The following is a 20,694-nucleotide window of genomic DNA, read 5'->3' on the forward strand; positions in this document are numbered from 1 at the left end:
GAAATTTAATCAGAAGAATTGGCGAACGGATTACCCGTGCGCGCACATATATGTGTGTGAAAGCGCGAGAGGGAGAGAGAGGAAGGGGGTAATACAAGCAGAGGAAATAAGACATTCAACAGCAAAGAGAAGGCAAAACAAATACAAAGGAATTCAGGATAGGGCGAGAGAATACGTGTCTCTGATATTCATACATTTTATATCTGCCCACCCTAATTTATTAATATTTGGCTCCTGCCCACCCGGACAAAATTTTCTGGCGCGGCCCCCGCGTTGCGGTTAGCCTAACGGTACTACAGCGGCGTAGTTTCTTATCAAGAGGAACATCTTTGCTGGCATAAATGTTTACTTTGTTACGGAGCGCCTTGATTAAAGAAGGATTTTGCCCCCCACAAAGACCCCTCCGGCACGCAACCTACTGAATACATTGGTTAATTTTTGTTTACTTGATCCCCACTTCCCAAAAGATACCGTGGCACATGGATAACAAAACTAACCGATGAGCAGCCATGAACTATATTCACGAGGTTCATTATGACGTTGCATCTCAGGTTTCATTGTGTCATCCCGAATCACGTTGCCCAAGACAGTCTGGAAGCATACAAAAGGTTCTGGAACACAATGCTCCTTTTTTCTTTGGTCCTCCACTCGCGATACACATTGATGGTGTAACATTCCTTCCGTTACGCATTGATAAAGGGTCATGAGGGACTACCACGATCATGCAGGGTTGCCAAATGTCAGTGAACAAACGCGCTAGATTCCAGCTTAAAACTCACCAGAAAAGCGCTAGCCAAAGTGAAATATCACCAGAAATAGCGCTACATCACAAAAAGGTGAATTTATAGAACATCACCATCATCATCATCTGACAAAGGAAACGTCTTTTTTATAAGAATCTTGGGCCGTGAATAGTTCGTTCATCAATTCTGAAATGTGTGTATTGTCTTGTGCATTGTTCATTACAAATTAAATGTAACGATGAGATTCTTCGCACCAGAATTTACACCAGAAAATCTGAAAAAAACACCAGAATTTCGCCTTGGCGCAAGTAATAAAAAGTTGGCACCAGTCCTTTTCAAAACACCAGTTCTGGTACAAAAGCACCAAATTGGCAACCCTGCCATGAGTCCTGCGTTGTGTGAGGAGTTAAGTTACGCAAAAAAAAAAAAGTAGATTCATCCTTTGAACCACGCAGGAGAAAGTGAGGGCCTGGCTTTGTGAGATGAACTGTGGTCGTCAAAGAACAATGAGGGAGATGGCCGTGACGTCAGCAACCCGTGCCTTGTGTCTTGTGTTACCTCGCAATCGGCAGCGTCTGCAGAATTGCTGAGAAATATGTTAATGCTTTTTTTACGCTCAAGGATGTTCTACTTGATCGACTGACGTTCTGATTAGGAAGCAGAGGTGTTCACCATACGACCCTCATGAGGGCAGACCTCACACTGGTCCACTGTGCGAATTAAGCTTTTTGCTTTTGGGGGGGGGGGGGAATGCCCACTCAGTGCTGTATTTCTGATCTCATTTCTGAAGCTGTGTTTTTGGGTATGCAAATGTGTATGTGTTGCCATTGCTTAAAGAACATTGGTCCTGGCATCTTATGACCGGGACAGTCCCATTTCAGAGGCGTGTCCCGGTCGTCCCGTGCATTTTATTGAAAAGGTACTATTTGTCCCGTTCTATAAAAGTCACGAGATATCTTGAAAACCAAGTCTAGATTCGAGAGACATGTTTTGTGTGTTCCGTTATTTTTTGTAGAGCATTGAATAAGTGTGAAGTTTCTTTGCGGGATTGCAACAAGAATTTAAAGTTCATTCGTTTTGACACAAACTCAAAAGGAAAATCTAGAGTTGTGTGTCTCATATGTGGGATGAGATTTTCGGGGAGATTTATGAACGCGGTTGAAGAAGAATAACGCTGCCTTCGAGATTGGTTCTTCTGCTAAATACCTCTGATTGATTTGGTTTTTTAAGTTCACTTTATGCACAGTAAGGCTAATCGGAACTTGACCTACGGTTTAAAGTGGGATCCGGACCACATGTGCCCTCATCGGGTATCGAACCAGGGGCCCCTTGATTACAAGCTAAATACTTCTGGCATTACTCAACTTTAGCGTAGCACTAACATGAAAGGTTGATCAGAAAGGACGGGAAATACTATCTAAATAATAATCATTAATAAGTTTTCACAACGGGAGATCGTATTTCATTTATTGTTTATGATGTATCATTTATGTGATCCATCCTATAATAAATAATAATAATACGTTAATAACAACAATAATTTTATAATTAGACCACCGATTTTTCAGGAAGGGGGGGGGGGGTTAAACTGATCTCCTTGGTATGTCCCGTTTTTGGGTCAATGTATTATGGTCACCCTAATCTTATGATAACATTTACACATAATTTAGTAACTCTTAGTTTATGTACAATAAGAATATTCCAAACTCATATGCAAAAAAAGCTACAGAACTCATAACACCGAAAACTTGATCAAATTTCTATTGCCAGGTTCCAAACTCAGTGTTCATCGAATGGTGTATTTTATTTATCCAGAAGGCTGCATACCTTTCGACAGGGAAATCTTTGATAACTGGAGCAGAAATGATTATTTTTCAATTGTGTTTGCTACATAGTACACATGGGGCTAAAAACATCCTTGACAGGAATAAAAATAATTTTATTTTGCAGGGGATATTTTTTTTTGTAAAGAGGGGTGGCAAAGAATCCCAGGCATCCCCCCGTTAATTCGCACACTGCACTGGTCCATGACCGTTTCGCCTTATGCCTTATCAGCACACAGAAACCGGTTGATCTCCACTGGCCAATTGAAGGCGAAATGGGAACTCCCCTTGTGTACTCAAATGTGGAAGAAGATTCCCCATAATCTTCACTCCAGCACTATTTGTACACGTGAAAGACAATTAGTGTAGATCAGGGATCGAAATGCAAATTTTCACGAAACGAAACGCTTTACATACGTTAACATGATGTATTTTGTTTTTGTCTGATTAATACAACTACGAAATTATCGACTAGTGTGAAATGATGTGCTGTATTACAATTAATAATAGTTAATAATAAATACCTAAACATCAAATAATAAATAATATAAAATACAATGAGTCTTCTGGAATATTCTTTCCTTTTTAATAGTGAATGGTGATCAGCTCGCCAAATTGGGGAAAATATTTGCCCATTTTATACTGTGTAAGGGGTGATCATCCACGTAGTACACCCAATTGTCAACCTCACTTCCACGTAGTACACCCTGGACTGCATTTAGCAGACAAACGAGGCTCTGGCGACTGGCCCTATGGTCAGTATAATTCTGTGTGTTGTCCTGTTCTTTGTCCTTGTGTGTGCTGAGTGCCCGTTACAGCCTCAGCTTTTAACAGAAGTCAGAATATTTTAAGATTTTAGTTATGCAACGTCAGAGTTGTTACTTGTAACGGTAAGGGGCTGGACCCCGTATAATGTGACGGGTGCAAAAATAGCCTAAGTGGTGACGCACCCAAAATTTTAAAATCAAATTCAATTTCAAAAGTACTGTTAGGTTTATCAGAGAAATTATGAAAGATGAAAGTCTGAGAGAGAGAGAAAAGAATTAAAGAGAACCCGAATTGTACAGGAGGATACATTCGTCAGAACCAATCAGATCCTCAAGACATGGACAAATAACAATTAAGAAACAAAGTAAAACTAGAACCACAAGATGGAAAAGAGATGAAGGCAATTGATTGATTTGCTTTATGTTCTTTCGCTTTTGGCTAAGATGAGGATGAACGGTGATGGAAGAAATTGATGAGAGAACAAACACAAGCACACATGGTTAATTAACTACACGAGCCCCTCAGATCATCCACGGTATAGTGGTAAAATCGTCAAGGATTCCCGGGTTCGATACTCGATGGAAGCACAAACTAGGGTTGTTAAAGGTCCAGGGATTTTAAATAAATCCAATTCCGGTCCAGTAGAGAAAATCAGCAAGCGGAATGGATTCTGGACCGTAAAGACCTTTTTTATCTGTAGGCTAAAGTATATCAATTCGGTCCAGGAACTTTTTTCCGGATCAGTTTAAGGAGGGTCCAAGTCATAGGCGGAGTTCTGGAGGGGCCAGGGGGCCTGCCACCCAACTTAAAGAAGACTAAACAATAACACATGATTAAGTTCAGTTACTACATTTTTGTTATGAAGCCATACCGCAAATCTTGACTTTTGGCATGATGGCATGTGCGGTAATTGCGCCGCAATAGCGGGACTTAGACGATTTGAAGAAAGAAAAACGTAAAATGACTTTGTGTTGAGTCAACAGTCACTGCTGAGGCATCAAAAGAACTTTTCAATTTAATTTTTCTATAATTTCTGAAGCTTACTATTATACCGTAACTTTTTTAAAGTAATACGAGTATTGTATCAATAAAAAAATAATGAAATGCAAAATGCAATAATCGTACTGTTTTGCTTCTTTTAAAACTGACAAACAACATACTAATTAATATTTGTTTACTTAAGCGAGGAAATTTAACATTTTCAAATCTGAAAGGCCTAAAACTCAGTGTTTTTAAGTTGTTTTCTTTTTAAATTTTCGGGAGAAGGCCTCCGGACCCCTTATAACCTAGGGGATATTTAATAACCCTCAGGTACCTTTAGAGTCTGCCCCCCCCCCCCCCCAAAGCAAAATCTTAAACTCCGCCCATGGTCCAAGTTCTGTATTGAAATAAAAAAATCGAATTTAAATTGTTTGAGAAAAGAGATCCGTCCTGCAGCGGAACCCATTAGAATTTTTGGGTTCCAGAACATTTAACAACCCTACTTTAAACTATACTGTAGGTCCAGTCTCGTAGTCCAGGAGATACTAAGTGGTGTCTTCAGAAAGACAGACCCCTTACAGCTTTGGTATAGATGGCGCTATATGGCGCTCGAACGTATAGAATATATCACCCATGTGGACGCACCTCTATAATTTTTCAATTGCACGGCTCGTTGATATTGAAGCTGATGCCTAATAACGAGGAAACAAGATTAGTTAGGCTTCTCAACAGAAAATCTTCACGCAGCGCTGCTACGAACAATGGGTGTTGTCCTTCGCTCTCTCTCTCTCTTCACACAGAGATAGGCCACCCCGGTCAGGCCAGGCCCACGCCTGAGGCCCAGAACAAGTCGATTGCGCCTTGGCGAACTCCCCCGCGATTGGCAACATTGTGAAAGTCCATGCTCTATGGAGGTCAACGCTTATAACCTCTACCGAGAGAGTTATAGCACGCTTGGTATTGGTAACATTCCCCGCAAGATGATAATGCACAGGTTCGTTGCGCCTGTATCTCTGGTACCCCGTGCTACTGTCAGAAGGAGCATTGGGAGTCCATCTATTTCTCCGCCGGCTCAGTGTTGCCACAATCTGAGGGCGTAATATCCCTTTGCAAGAAGCAAAATTTCCCTTTTTGCCAAATTTCTCCCTTCATCTAAAAAATCATGTAATAATAATAATAATAATAATTATTATTATTATTTGTTTATTTCAGTAATGAGCACGACATGATAACCAAGTACATTACTATGTCGAAATAGATGATACAAAATTACAAAATTGAATATACGAGAAAATAATGGATCCTACAATGTTATACATCATCACAAGTTCATATGGGAGCTTTCCACAAGTTCAGCTATTAAACCTCTGGCCTTTTTGAGAGATGTAAGAATTAAGATATTCCTCTGGGAATATCTGCGAATTTTATAAGATAAGTGTTCACTTAGATAAAATCTTCTGTACAAAATTGTTACCTTTTAATTGTCTTATTTCTTCTAAGACAAACATATTTAACTGTGTAGCCATTGAGAATAATGCTGTTCATAGTAAATATTTTTAAACTTCGTACATAGTAACCTGATAAAAGAGTTTCTGAACTGATTCAATTTTGTGAAAGTAATTCTTGGTTGTCAGAAACCATAAATCATTAGCATATTCAAGAACACGACGAACTATTGTTCTAAACAGGTATATTAAGGTACTCTCTTTATTAAAAATCTTTCCATGAGAAAAATATATAACCAAGCATCTTCTTTGCTCTTTTGCTAATTTCTGAAGTGTGCTTATCAAATAATTTATAAGAGAGCGAATACAGTAAAACCTCGTTAATCCGGATCCTGATATGCCGGACTTCGCCGACTTTGCCGACAGGCAAAAGGAAAAAGAAGCAGAATGCAAGGTTTTAAATGTGGCTAGAAGTCAACAGGAGGACTTCCCAAAGAAAAGGCAGTCAACCACTGATGACATTCTGTTTCCCGCAGACTTTGTAATGTACTGTATAGTGTATTTAGGCCTATGCTCTTTAAATACACCATAATAAACGTGTTTTGTTGCTATAAACGGAGTTTTAATGCACTTTCTACTGTTCTTTTAGGTTATTTCAGTTTAATCCTGACTTTCGTTAAACCGGTCAACTTATCCCCCCATTAGTCCGGATTAACGAGGTTTTACTGTACAATATTCCTAAATCTTTATGACTATCGTACACTTGCATTTCACTTTGATAAATGTAATAGTTAGAAACTATATAATGAACTTTCTTAGTACATCTTTAAACTTTACACTATTTCAATTTAATTTCCATTTCATTAATCTTAATAATAATAATAATGATGATGATGATGATAATAATAAGAGCAGCAGCAACAGTGTTGGTAATATTTTCATTGGCCCATGTTCGTATAAACGAATTATGTTAAAACAATTAATCACATACATACTTATAACCAGCCTCCTCGCTACCGGGCAAGATATTCCAGGTTCGAATCCTCGTCAGGCCTGAATGCACAGTTGTGTTTGTTTCATCATCCATTTCATAAAATCATCATTCATCTTCATCGTTGCTATCAACCAAAGATGTAGCAATGTGACACAAACAAAACAGACATACAAATTCTAGGCTGTTCGGAAAAAATCCCTAAGTATGGATGATCACTCTTTAAACTTTACTGTCTGCGGGGACTACAATATCCTTACCTAGGTTAAAAGCTGAGGCTGTAAAGGGCACTCAGGACACACAAGAACAACGCACAGCCCTACAGAGGCCGTAGGTTCAGACGCCAGAGCCTCGTTGGCCTACAAGAAGCAATTACCGGGGAGTACTATGGTGAAGTAATGTACCTTACCAGAAGGTCACCCCTTACGCGCCCGTGAATATAAGAAGTAACAGATTTGCATAAAAACAATACAAGGTTATTACAAATGATCTTCCCGATTTCAGACACACGTAAATCACGTTTAATGAAACTCAGATACAAAAAGTTTATATCAATGTAAAGAGTAACTCATAAAGATTTATATCTTTTTGTATCTGAGTTTCATTAAACGTGATTTACATGTGTCTGGAATCGGGAAGATAATTTGTAATAACCCTGTATAATCTATACTTTTAGTGAGTCTGTTGTCTTGAAATTTTGCTCCAAGGAATTTCCCTTTTTGTTTCAAGTTCGCTCCAAATTTCGCTTCAAAAGGGAAATTTTCCTCCATATGGCAACACTAAGCCGGCTCATTATGCATGCCCCAAGACCCTGCTAAGTGAAAAATACTGCTCGTTCGCGAACTGATACTTGGGGGTGGTCGCCGGCCAGGAATCCCGACCAATGGCCATCCATTCACGGGTGTCATTTCCCGTAACATAAGAGCTATATTAAATCGTTCACATATTGCATGTTAGGCATTGCATCACGGGGTCCCAGGGAGCCAACCTTTATCCTTTTTGGAGGAGGGTGCTTGCTAGGCGGGTGAAAGCTGCTTGTCTATTTGTCCACGACAGAGATACATATTTCAGGAACTGGAATAGCTAGGAGAAACTTAGTGATTAAACGCTTCTCATGACAACTTGATATTCCTGCGTAATGATTTATCCACCTACTCCCCCTTCCGGATATTTTCTGCGACAAGACAGAGAGGATTTTTGCCTTCTTTTCAAGTAACCGTGAGCGAGGACACAAGCGCTGTCACCTTTGACTTGTTGTAGGGAAGGATAAACAACTCTCAACCACTCCTCACACTGTGACTATCTTCTTACATTCACAAATAACAATATCCTACATTTACAAATAACAATGGTTGGTATTGCTGCTACAACCATTTTTCGTTGTCTTCTTTAAGAGAACTAAACCAAACAATCCTAGCCTAACTACCACAGATTGTTTACTATCCCAAAAAGCTACCAGCCAATGGGAATGCTTCAAAAGGTTGTAGCAGCAATCACTACCACAATAACAATATGTTTTCTTTTCCTTTGTACCTGCGTTTATAAATTAACAGGGACTCGTCGAGTTCAAGAACGCTGTATAAATGTAAATGTTTTGAAGGTGGTGATTTTGATTAGTTTTTGTTTAGCAGGAAGGTTGTACTTTAGTACAGCGCCTTGAATAACGTAGTGTGGAAAACGGAACGGTTCTGCGCTCTCTGGCTGGTTCCACTCGAAAATGATCCGCTAGAGGCGCTGGTGTTGGACCCGGTGCTTGGTACTCGTCTGCTTATAATGGAAGTAAATGGAGTTTTCGCTGCAACGTCTCATTCTTTTACATGAGGCATTTCTATGAATGTGATAATTGCTATGATATTTGGTACAGTGGTCGCGAAGATATTAACGAACATTCTAGACAGTCGACCACGTCCTGTTATCGTCATACTTTCGTTAATAATACGGGAGAAAAAATACGCGTGGAATGCTCTTGGAAACTAAATTTTTGTGTATGTTCATTATTATTATTATCATCATCATTTCTTATAAAGATATACACACTGAAGCATTTGTATGTTTTATATTTACTTTCTCTTTTCTTCCGCTTTAAACTAATCGCGGCGATGATGATAATGAAGATTGCATGAAACGACAAGGGGAACCCCACAAAACTTTCTTAGTGCCATCGACATGAGTGTAAGAAACTTTCAAACCAATGGGACAAGCGACACGGGATGTTGACATTGTCACACTAGCAACACACACTTCCAGACTGTAAAATAGCATTCATTGCACATGAGGGTCCAAACAGCAAACGACACGTTCATATGGCGTATTCGCGTGCTACTTGTTACTTCGGTCGGAAAGCTCCTTAAAGGAAGGGTGTTCAGACCGAAGCGACGCACTACAGGGGGAGTTCCCAACTAAGTGAAAAGGGACATGGTGCCTTCAGTCTATTGGCAAGCGTTCGCTGCTAATTGTGCGAACAACAGATAAGCGGCACGACAAACCGCACATTACAACAACAGATCTAGGCGACACGATAAGCCACGCGTGTCGCTTTGTTGCTTGTGCGTCGCTCAAACTGGGCCATTTCCTCAATAGCTTGCAACATGTTGCTGTGGTTTATTGTTCGCGCATGCGCGATGCAATGAGTGCCTTGCTTTAGGGAGACTGTGCACCAAAGCGACAAGGGGCACGCGACACTTAACGCTTGAGGATTTCACCAACCGACGTTGGCCTGTGCTTCCCGTCATGCCGCTACGATGTGAAATGTTGCTCTTGATTGACTCGTTTCCAAGCAACATGTGTCGCTTTGGTGTGAAATCCTCGTATCGTTTGTCGCGTGTCGCTTTGGTGTAAAATCTCCTTGGGGAAACGGTGCAGTCAGAACTTGTGTCCCTACGGTTCGAAAGGCTGCATTGATTACCAACTGCTCGCTTCCAAGCGACACTTGTGGTTTGTCGCCTCGGTATGAAATATCTCTCAGGATACTATTTATATTCTAATAACATAGAAAAATAAAACTCTAGTACACAATCCAACACCTGACGTCCGGAATCACTTTGCGATGTTTCTTCTTGTGTTACGCATGCTATTTATTTATTAATTTTATTTTACTTTTCTTTCCAAATTAATGTCATTTCGTGACTGCAAATCACTCCACAAATATAACTGTTTCCATCAATTCACTTACCGCCTTTCTAGACAAACAAATCTACACAATATATTCCAAAAACTAACTAAGCCGCATTACTTTCATAACAAAATTAGCACCTGGTCCGATCGCACTGCCATCTATGTTTGTCATCCGTCTGGGGAACTAGTTTATTGGGTCCTTTTCCACACTACGTTATTCAAGGCGCTGTAATTTAAAGTAATGGATGTCTTGTGCGAGTTCAGCTCGTGCCTCGGTGTGAGGTGAACGTTTGTGTTGTATTTCGTGTTTGCCCCAATCATTTTTCGAAGTAGCTATTTGGATCCGTGAATTTATTCCCGATTCAGGATTTCCCAACTAAGGAACTATGGAAATTCCAATGGAAACAGTGCCATCTCAGGAAGAGAACTTTACCAGTTGGATATTTCAGTGAATGTCTTCCCGACTCAGGAAATCCTACTAATTGCCTCGGGGGAGGATGAATTGGCGTTTGAAATAATTTAGATTACACACCTGTGTAACTGCTCGATTAACCTACAAGCAAAAGATCTGCAAATATACTCAACATGTATTAGATGAAAAAATAAACTCCCCGTAAAGCATACGGCGGTGGTAGAAGTTGCCATTGAAAATTTGCTATTAAAATTCACTTCTCGCCGTAGAGTTAGGCAACACACATAACGCCTAGCTGGGAAGCAAGGATTTCAAGATCTAGGTGTCCCATTCTTATTGCCAGTCACCATGGGCGTCCGCAGGATTTCTTCCAGGTAGGGGCAAGCAAGGTAATTTATTTTCCAGGGGGGCACAGGAGTCATATTTTCCCCAAAACACTACTTCAGTCTGAAATTAACATGTTTCTTCAACGAATTTATAATAATTAACATAAATCACTGTGACTGAAATGAAATTATGTGTGAAATTATTTTTTATTTGGACATTCATTTTCCAGGGGAGGCCGTGCCCCCCCCCCCTTCCGGACGTCCATGCCGGTGATTGCACTTAGTATTCAGATTAACGTGCGGTAACGATAAGAATTTCTCACAAACCAGTCCTTATCTCTCCCCCTTCCCTCCAGAGGCAACGGTTCCTCAATTGGGAACATTCCACGTGAAAATATCGGTTCCTGAATTGGGAACTTTTGCCATAGTTCCTGAATTGGGACATCGTCGTTTCAGGGAGCCTCTTCTTGTTCATTGACGATGCAAACACCAATCTTGACTTCAGTGTCACCATCTCAACCGAAAACGAACGACAAACGATTAGTGGAATGTGGGACATATCTGACCCTCCCCTCTCCCCTCTAGAGGATATAGGTTATTCCGTGTTCCCGGGGATTTATTTCCGATTCAGGACTTCCCAACTCAGGAACTATGGGAATTCCAATGGAAATAGTGCCATCTCAGAAACTGCTCTCGATTGATCCCCGATTGAGGATTTCCCAACTCAGAAACTATGAAAATTCCAATGAAAACAGTGCCATCTCAGGAACTGGTCTATATTGATTCCCGATTGAGAATTTCCCAACTCAGGAACTAAGGAAATTCCAATGAAAACAGTGCCATCTCAGGAACTGTTCTCGATTGATTCCCGACTGAGGATTTCCCAATTCAGGAACTATTGAAATTCAAATTAAAACAGTGCCATCTTAGGAACTGTTCTCGATTGATTCCCGATTGAGGATTTCCCAACTCAGGAAGCTAGGAACTACTTACAATGAAAATTTAAAATTTCAATTTACAATTTAAAAACCACAGCGACTTCTGTTCACAATGAGAGACACTGCTGCCCACCCAGATCTATAACGGGCAAAGACGTGTGGGTAATTGTCATGCACGTACACCAAAGCAACCCTCAATTAATTCTCCAAAAACTTTCACGTCCATATATCACTCCCGAAGTCAAGGTCTGGGGCAAATGACGACCCTAATTCGTTCGGCAACAGATCACGCCGGAACGAAGCCAAGAGGTACCGATAGTCATCTTCTTGGCCCTCGGAATTGGTCACAGTCGAAGCACGGCAGCCCACATCGGTCGTTAGATATTATCAAGACTCTCATTAAGTCATTCAGGGATCTTCCTGGGTATCCCAGAAGAATTGCTTGATGGGGATGTCGTAATGGCGCTCCAAAGAAGGTTTGGATTCTTGTTCCTTTCTATACCATCCACTGCGCAATGCGGTGAGTAAACAATAGCCTTAATCAGAGATGGGAGATTTCCCGAGGATTACTGTTGGTGTGTTCCTCAATGAAGTGAAGGTATTGTTGACTTAATGTGCCACGCCAACAATGGTCCGTGAGCTTCGTGGATGTGCTCCACTGATTATGTAATCTGCTACAGACGCTTCTTGTATGCAGAAAGAAGATGATGATAAACGGTAGAAGAGAAAGGGATAACGAAAGGGCCTGAAAAAATAGAAACAGAGAAAGACAGTAATAATAATAATAATAATAATAATAATAATAATAATAATAATAATAATAATAACTAAAACTAATTCAGGCACCAGCCGCTTTTTCTCAGGAGCCAGCATTGTCTTCATGTAGGGCTAAGAAAGCCTTGAATCCAACTACGATGAACTTACATATTTTGAAATCTGATCTGAAAACATCTAATTTACAAGATTGGATTATAAGTAATAAATTCTTATCCCGGGGTGGCCTTTCTAAAGAGGACTACTCCAGGCGACAAGGCGCCCTGTTTTTTTATACTCTTGTTCATAATAATAATAATTATTATTATTTATATGAGTATTAATTAATAATGATTTATTATTATTATTAATATTATTATTATATCTCTCTATTCACCGGGCAAGGTTGAGCCGCTGGTTGTTCTACGACCACCTAACCCTTGTTTGTATCTGCATGCTCTAGCGTATTCGATTTTTTCGGGGGGTGGGAGGGTGGAATTCTAAAAGTGGATACTACAAACCTGCTTTCTAGGGGCGGGCGGTATACTATGACGAGCACAATAGTTACAATGTTGTGTTATGTTGAGTTACGATGAGTTTATAATGTGAATTTATGAACGTACGTGTTCAAAATGAAACAAATGACTATCGAATATAGTAAACAGTTTGTAAAAAGTTATGTACCATGTCTAAGTTATGAATACAAGAAATATTACTATTGAAATCTAGTTTTATGTTGACAAAATGTGTAGGTTTCTATAATTTGGCGACCCGGCAAATAAAATATATTTCGTAGTGTTTGAACTTTTCATTCTCAAGGGTCGTTTTAAGAGGGTTTGCCTTTACCACTCTTGTTTTTCCCGAGTTCTTCACTGCTTTCATTTGAAAATGTTGATTTGCAGCTCCATCAGCGGAGTAGTTAGCACATCGCGCTACGACGGCAGGGGTCCCGGGTTCGAATCCCGGCCTGAGCATGGATGTTTGTGATTGTCCATTCATCAATTTCATCCAGTGGCGGCGATTGTGTTCCAAAACTTGGCGGGGGGTGCAAGATGCCAAAATTTGGAGGGCAAGGACAGTTTACTTTCCCTATAAGGTTTAGTAAAGTGCGACAGCAAAAATGGCAAAACGTGGGGGTGGGGCACTGACCCCCTCGCCCCTCTATTAGCCGCCAGTGATTTTATAATATCATCACTCATCTCCATTTTCGCAACTTTGCCAAAAGTGGCACAAAAAACCAGGTAAAATAAAGCAAGTCAATTAATCAATCAAATCCTGGAATGGACTTGGACGTTCTTTGCGATTGTCCCTTCATCAATTTCATCTTATCATCACTCATTCTCACCTTCGCGATCAGCCAACAGTGACAGAAGAGCGTCGCTAAATACTTACAGTGTGCTACTATTTGCTGTTAGGTGAAATAGGAACAGAAAGGTAGAGATTGATTGATTTGCTTTATTTTACTTCGCTTCTTGTGCCACTTTTGTCTAATTTGCGAAGATGGAGATGAGTGATGAAATTGATGAATTGACACTAACAAATATCCATGCCCAGGCCGGGATTCGAACCTGGGACCCCTGGCGTCGTACCGCGATGTGCTAACCACTCCGCCACGGGGACCAGCGATCAGGTAGAGAGAAACGAGAAAGAAGAGATAGGGACATATCATATATATCTATAAACAAGAGAATATAGACGCGTTGAAATATAGAGAGGAGGCAAATAGAGAAAGGAAAAACAACTGAAGTTAAGAGATAGAGAATAGACACAAGTAAAGTAGGGAAAGTGAGGTAGTGAAGTAAGGAGTGAGAGAAAACCATTCTGGGATTATAAATGTTTTCTTACGATATAAAGAAGAACGTTCAACATTTTTTTTAGTACATTTTGTAATAATTAATAAGTAATAGCGAAAACTGACACAGTTGAAAGTGCACGATAATAGAAGTAAAATCGTCTCAGTAAACATGTGTCTGCAAACGAGCCGTTTTCGAGATAATTGCGAATGTGTGGTTACAAGCCGCCACTGACTTCATTGTTTGTAAACGTCGTCCTAGTTGGTAAAATACTAATAATACGGTAAGGATAGTCATTGGAAATCTCATTGCTTTTATTGAACATTCTACTTACTTTAACAAACGTTAGTATGTTACAATTACTGTACACTCGTACGTGTTAAAGGAGGTGTTCAAAGTGTCGTCCTTGCATCGGGATGCAATACTGTACCCGATTCCGCATTGAGTTTCGAATTCTTTCGAACACCCTCGGTTCATTTTGGAATTGGTCACAAGCATGTACAATTCTCTGTACTGATTGTATCCATCCTGTTTGATTGCAACGCCACCTCTCGGAAATGTTCTGTTTTGTAAACAAAGAGCAAACCTCGGAACGCGCAAGGAGTAAAGCACTAGGTGTTTACAAAATGCAATCAATGACGGCTTCTAACAACACATTCGCACACTTTATTAGCATTTTACCAACTAGGACGACGTTTACAAACAATGAAGTCAGTGGCGGCTTGTAACTACACATTCGCAATTATCTCAGAAACGGCTCGTTTGCAGACCCATGTTTACTGAGACTTTTTTTGCTTCTGTTATCGTGTACTTTCAACTGTGTCAGTTTGCGCTATTACTTATGATACACCCTGTAAATAATATCATTCATTTATATGGTTTATTGTGTTTGTCGGTGTACGTACTTTTGATCTTGATTTCTTTGCCTGTTTCACTGAAATAAGAAATCTGAAAAGAAGTACACAGAAGACAGATTTGAAGAAGGGTTTGTGTTATTTGTGTACCCATGACTTTAATAGGTGTATTAGAGCAATAGTGCTAACTTCAAATAAACATGATTGTCATAATATAGTGTGTGTGTGTGTGTGTGAAAATATGGTATGCTCCTCCTGGATAATTTGTGGGGGACAAAGTTCCTTGCCATGTTTGTATGTATGTTGGAATTAAGATACGGAGAAAAGAGTTTGTTTTAAATAAACCAAAATAATTTCAGTTAACCAAATACTTGTCTAAATAGTCGATAAACAAACTATTGTTCAACAGAACCAAATTTTTTTAGTACTCGGGGTCATTTTTTGGGGTTAATAGAAAATTTGGTCAATATTAACAAATTTTGTATGGCTATCAAATTCTTTGTTCATATTTACCAAAATGCTCGACCAAACATGTTTTGATAATTCATATAAATCATTCTTTACCTGTGTACTAACCATTAATCAGTAAGATTAGCCAGTTTGTAAATTAGGCAATTATTTATCATGATTTCAAAGGGTATAAGGGAATAATAAGTTGAAATACATAAGCCTCCTGGACGAGTTGTTGAACGTGACGTCATCTCCGTGTGCGTTGAATATTCTTGATGGTCTCACCTGTATAATTCCACCTTGGATCAGTGCTATATGATTATCCCGTTTGTAGGAAAGTGGAATTCAACTTTTGATATTCTCATTGGCTTCTGTCCTTCTCACAGATATATATGGAAAGAGCGGCAGTAAAGATACCACCAGGTAATAAACGCCCAATCCACTCGATTTTCCGCAATTATTTTCGCAAAGATTGCACGAAATACTGATCAATCTGACTGTAAGTGCTGGTAAGGAAAGGTAGATGGGTTGGTGAGAATGAAATATGATTCTTGAAGGAAGGAAGATCTTCATTTGAGCATTGAAACTGTAGAAGTGGCGTGTTAATTAAAGATTCTTCTTGCAGCAAAGCAAACGTTAACTTATGGTGAACGTGTGTTGTAGTGGAGATCATTAGCGAGGTTGACCAGCTTTCCTTAAAAAAGAGCCAGATACATGAAATGATGGTAAAATATAGGTCTGAATATAAAGAAAGAAGCCCCCCTCTCGCTTTACGAAAACCTTCGGTACATCTCAGCAACGCATTGTTCTAATCTGTTGTATTCATACTGCATCAGGAGAAGAGACTGATTTAAGATGTATGAAGTAAGAGAGCGAATTACTTCCTCGTTTTATCGATCGAGTTGATTTATAGCATTTTACTGCCCATTAATCAGGGACGTCGTTAGGGGGGCCCGGGGGGCACTGGCCCCCCGAAACGTCCACGTGGCCCCGGCAATCTGTTCTACACTTGCTGAAAATTTTACTTTCATGACAACTATTGCAAAATAGTTTTTCAGTATTTTTTCTTTCAGTTAGAAACACTGTTCTTAATTTGAGTGGAACGAACCCAAAACCACATTTCGTTCTCGTTTTCCTGGTTGTAGCTATAGTGGATGTCAGTGTAGGAACCTAGAACTTCGTCGTTTCTCGGAATTTTGAGAGAGCGGTCTTTCCACCCCTAGCAGTCGCAGGTCAACAACAGGCAGGGTTGGGCGTTGAGTGTTGCCGTTGTGTCCAAACAGTGTTTTGAGCTTGAGTAGATTATAGAACGACCGCTTGTGCAGCGGTAAACCACATAAAATGCAAACAGTTGCAACTGGTCCAGAATCAGAGCGCAATACACGCTAAATAAGTATAATGGTGGCAGGATGCCTCATATCTCCGGGTAAGTAGTATTATTCGCACCAAATATCTATTCTACTATTGAAACAATCTAACACACGCAACGTGTTAAAACTAATTTTCTTCACAAACTGTACGATTTCTCGAGTCGCATATTTTTCTCGATATCGTGAAGATAGATTTTGAGAATCCTCTTTAACAAACGATTGGGCAGTGATAGCATTGTTGCCTTGTAATCAAGGGATCCCGCGTTCGATACATTGGTGCAGGTACACAGTGGTCCGGATCTTACTTTAAACTGTAGGTCCAGTCCCGATTAGCCTTACTGTGCATAAAGTGGACTTAAAAACACCAACTCAACTCAACTCCTTAACAAACTTTTCGAAGAATCCAAAATTTAAACAAGAACAAGTAAATACATTTTTTGTAATTTTGAAGTAAATTATTATTATTATTATTAATATTTTGATTTTAGTTCGTATGAATCTGCCTCACACAGTAAGCTTATTATGTTGAGTCAAGTACAACCCTTGAAATAAGTCACTGTTAAGACATGTGAGGTTGCACATCTATTATGGCATCATAAATAAATAATAACCCGTGGTTCGACAGACCTGGAAGGGCTTTGGCCTATCTTCCGACTGCCAGTCTCCCTCCCACAATCCTACCTAGAGGTGTGGAGATCTTTAACCAGTAATGGGGTGACGTGGGGTCAGCACGTCGAACCCCCAACCGTTATAGGGGATATCCGTAAAGAATAATTATATTCTTGTGGTAAGGAGTCGTTGTCATTTAAAAAAAACTTTATTGATTTATTCCATCAGCATTATTTAAAATGTAGTGCCATACTGAACTTACCAACTTAACAAAGGCACATTAATTGCTTAAGGCATTTTCCTTGTGTTGCAGAGCAGATTCAGTTTTTGGAGTATTGCAATGTTTTACACAGTCCGTTCGAAGAATTTTGAGAATATTGATGTTTTGTCAGAGGGACCACCCCCGAATAAATATCTGTGGATGTTTTACAGGTTTCATCGTATTTAGAAGGTAATTTCCGGTGCAACTTTCCTCCGTACAACATGTCTTTTGCCACTCAAGCTGAAGAGCCGATTCATAGGTGCAACGACCTTGGCAGCAAGAAACTCTGATTGGCACCATGTTGACAAAAGACTCAAGAAGTCCCGCAAACCGACAGAACTCGAAGCTCTGGGATCCTACGGTGACATACACTTTGGTTGAACACAAACGGATGCATTGGTAGGAAATGCAGTGATTTTATGGGCCGTCCCTTTCTGGAAAGTCGGGGACCTTTTTGAAAACTCACTTTCCCTTCATGCACAGCAGGGGGCCTAAGCCAGGTCACCCCCTCCCACAAAATCTTCTCTTCATCTGGCTCTGGTTATCGGCCGCGCCGAAACGCACTGCAGGTAGCTAGCACTTTCTGGGTTAATTACTTTATGGTTCAGGATGGACATAGGCTTTTCAAATTGCAAGAGACAAAATTCGACTGTTTGTCCTTTTTCTGGCGGGAGATTAATGACAAAGATGTCGCGGTTCCTTCAGGTTCCCACACTCAACCCTTGTGCTCATAACCTGCAATGAAGGGAAAGGCCATAATAAACCTTTGTAATGTATCGAGTTTATATACTTCCTGGGTAACTTTCCACTCATTTTCAAGAAACATCTGCTTCTTTTTGCCCTACTGTGTTGATTGGTCGACAATTGATGACTGTCAGCTAGTTCGAAGAACAGTTTGATCCAAGAAGTGGTTTCATAGTTAGCTTCCGTAAACGTGAGATGCGGGTAGGATCACGGAGTGCTTGAGATCTCATTTTCATGCATTGCGAGTGAAATTTCGATTGATTTGGTTCCTTTTACTTTGCTCTTCTGCTACATTTGGCTAATTGCGAAGATGGGGATGAGTGATGATATGATTAAATTGATCAATGGACACAACAAACACCTACGCTCAGTCCGGGATTCGAACCCGGCACACATTGCAATCATAGCACGATGTGCTAACCACTCCGCCACGGGAGTAGGCGAAGTAAAATTTCGAGTGTGAAGCTGCCAGCTCGTTTTCCTCTCGAAAAAATTGAAGTAGGATCGACTGATCGACCAAATGTCCAACACAGGAGACCGCGTTTGACTCTCACATGTGATGAAGAATAAGTCACATTTCAATTAAGGAGGGAAACGAGGTATGTAGTCAACTTTATATAGTAGTGTGAATGCTCTAGAAATAATACGTTTCAAAATTCTGCATATTTTGTGATTTTTCTTCATTTAGCCTCCACCAGGGTTGTCAAAGGTTCATCTACCCATAACTTCTATGGGTTTTATTGGGTTCCGTTGCAGGATCGGAACCTTTCTTCTCACACAATTTAAATTCGGTCCTAGTAGTGTAGTGTTCCATTAAATAAAGGTTACTGGATCGTATTTAAGTTGATCCGGAAAATATTCCTGCACCGAATTTTAATTGATCCTGGAAAAAAAGGTTCTTGGACAGAATTGAGGCCTAGAACCCATTTACACTTGCTGATTTTCTCTCCCGAATGTGAAATGAATTTATTTACAATACCTGGACCATTAACAACCCTGGGATTGTTAAAGATTAGGGAACGCATACATTCTAATTTGGTCTATAGGATTCCGTTATAGGACCGGAACCTCTTCTCTCGCACAATCTAAATTCGTATCAAGTTGCGAATTGTTTCATTTCAATACGGAACTTTGACCCTATTTAAACTGATCCGGAAAAAAATGTTCCTTGACCGTATTTAAATTCTTCAGGAAATAAGGTTCCTGGACAGAAATTAAATTCATCTGGAAAAAATTCATGGACCGAATTGAAAACGTTACAAATGAAGAGGTTCCTTACTGTCCAGAACCCATTTACGCTTGCTAATTTTCTCTCCTGGATGGGAATTGAATTTATTTAAAATTCCTGTACCTTTAGCAACTCTGACCTCCACCCGCAAATGCAGACGCTGTGGCTGCTGCTTAGTGCTTAGGCGGGAAAGTTGACTAGACATACAAATAAAATTAATCCAAAGTTATATAGCGAATAATAGTTACTTACATAATAATATCATGAAATATGGAGAGCCAAATTACTTATCAAGCATTTTCTGTTATTTGCCTATCCTAGTGGGAGCGAAAATCTTTTGCCCTTGCTGGTGAACACGGTTCCTGCAAATTCAAGACGGCATTTTCTAATTTTCATTTCTATTTGGGCCGACAACTCCGTGGTGAAGTGGTTAGCAGGTTACGCTACGAAACAGAATGTCCCGTGTTCGAATCCCGGCCTGAGAACGTGTCTTCTTTGTGATGGTCCTTTCATCAAGTTAATCTTAACTCATTCTCATCTTCACGATTAGCCAAAAAGTGTCAGAAAAGTGAAGTCAAATGAACCAAGTCAATCAATAATTTCTATTTCGTTATTTTACGCCGCCTTTCTACCTCTTGGGTTAAATGCGACGATGAGATTCAATGATGATCCGAAGGAATAGCAATCCGAGACATGATGCAACCACACCTGTCCAAGGTCCGAACCTTGGACCTCTGGTTTCGTAGTGCGTCATGCTCATGCTTCGGGAGTGGAATCCTTTGAATGAAAAACTATAAAAGTAGGGTGAAAGAAAACAACATTGTACTGTGCAAAAAAGCCATGTTTAGGTCCTCTAAAGAAAACTACATTTATTCAGTAAAATTAATTTTGAAGGACAAAGCCTCCGAAGTGTTTTTCCATTCGGTGACGCGCGGTCATCACCAAAGGCCTGCATAGTCTGCCTTTTACCTACCCACTGCCCGCTTGCCCGCGAGGACAGGTATACCTGCTCGCCTGCCCACGGCAACGAGTCGACTTGCGTCTTTACCCGGGTTCTTGGTCTTCAAGGCGCTCTGCACTTACAAGGTAA

The sequence above is a fragment of the Lepisma saccharinum genome, chromosome 12 (genome assembly GCF_977018435.1).
Source record: "Lepisma saccharinum chromosome 12, izLepSacc3.1, whole genome shotgun sequence".
NCBI lineage: Eukaryota > Metazoa > Arthropoda > Insecta > Zygentoma > Lepismatidae > Lepisma > Lepisma saccharinum.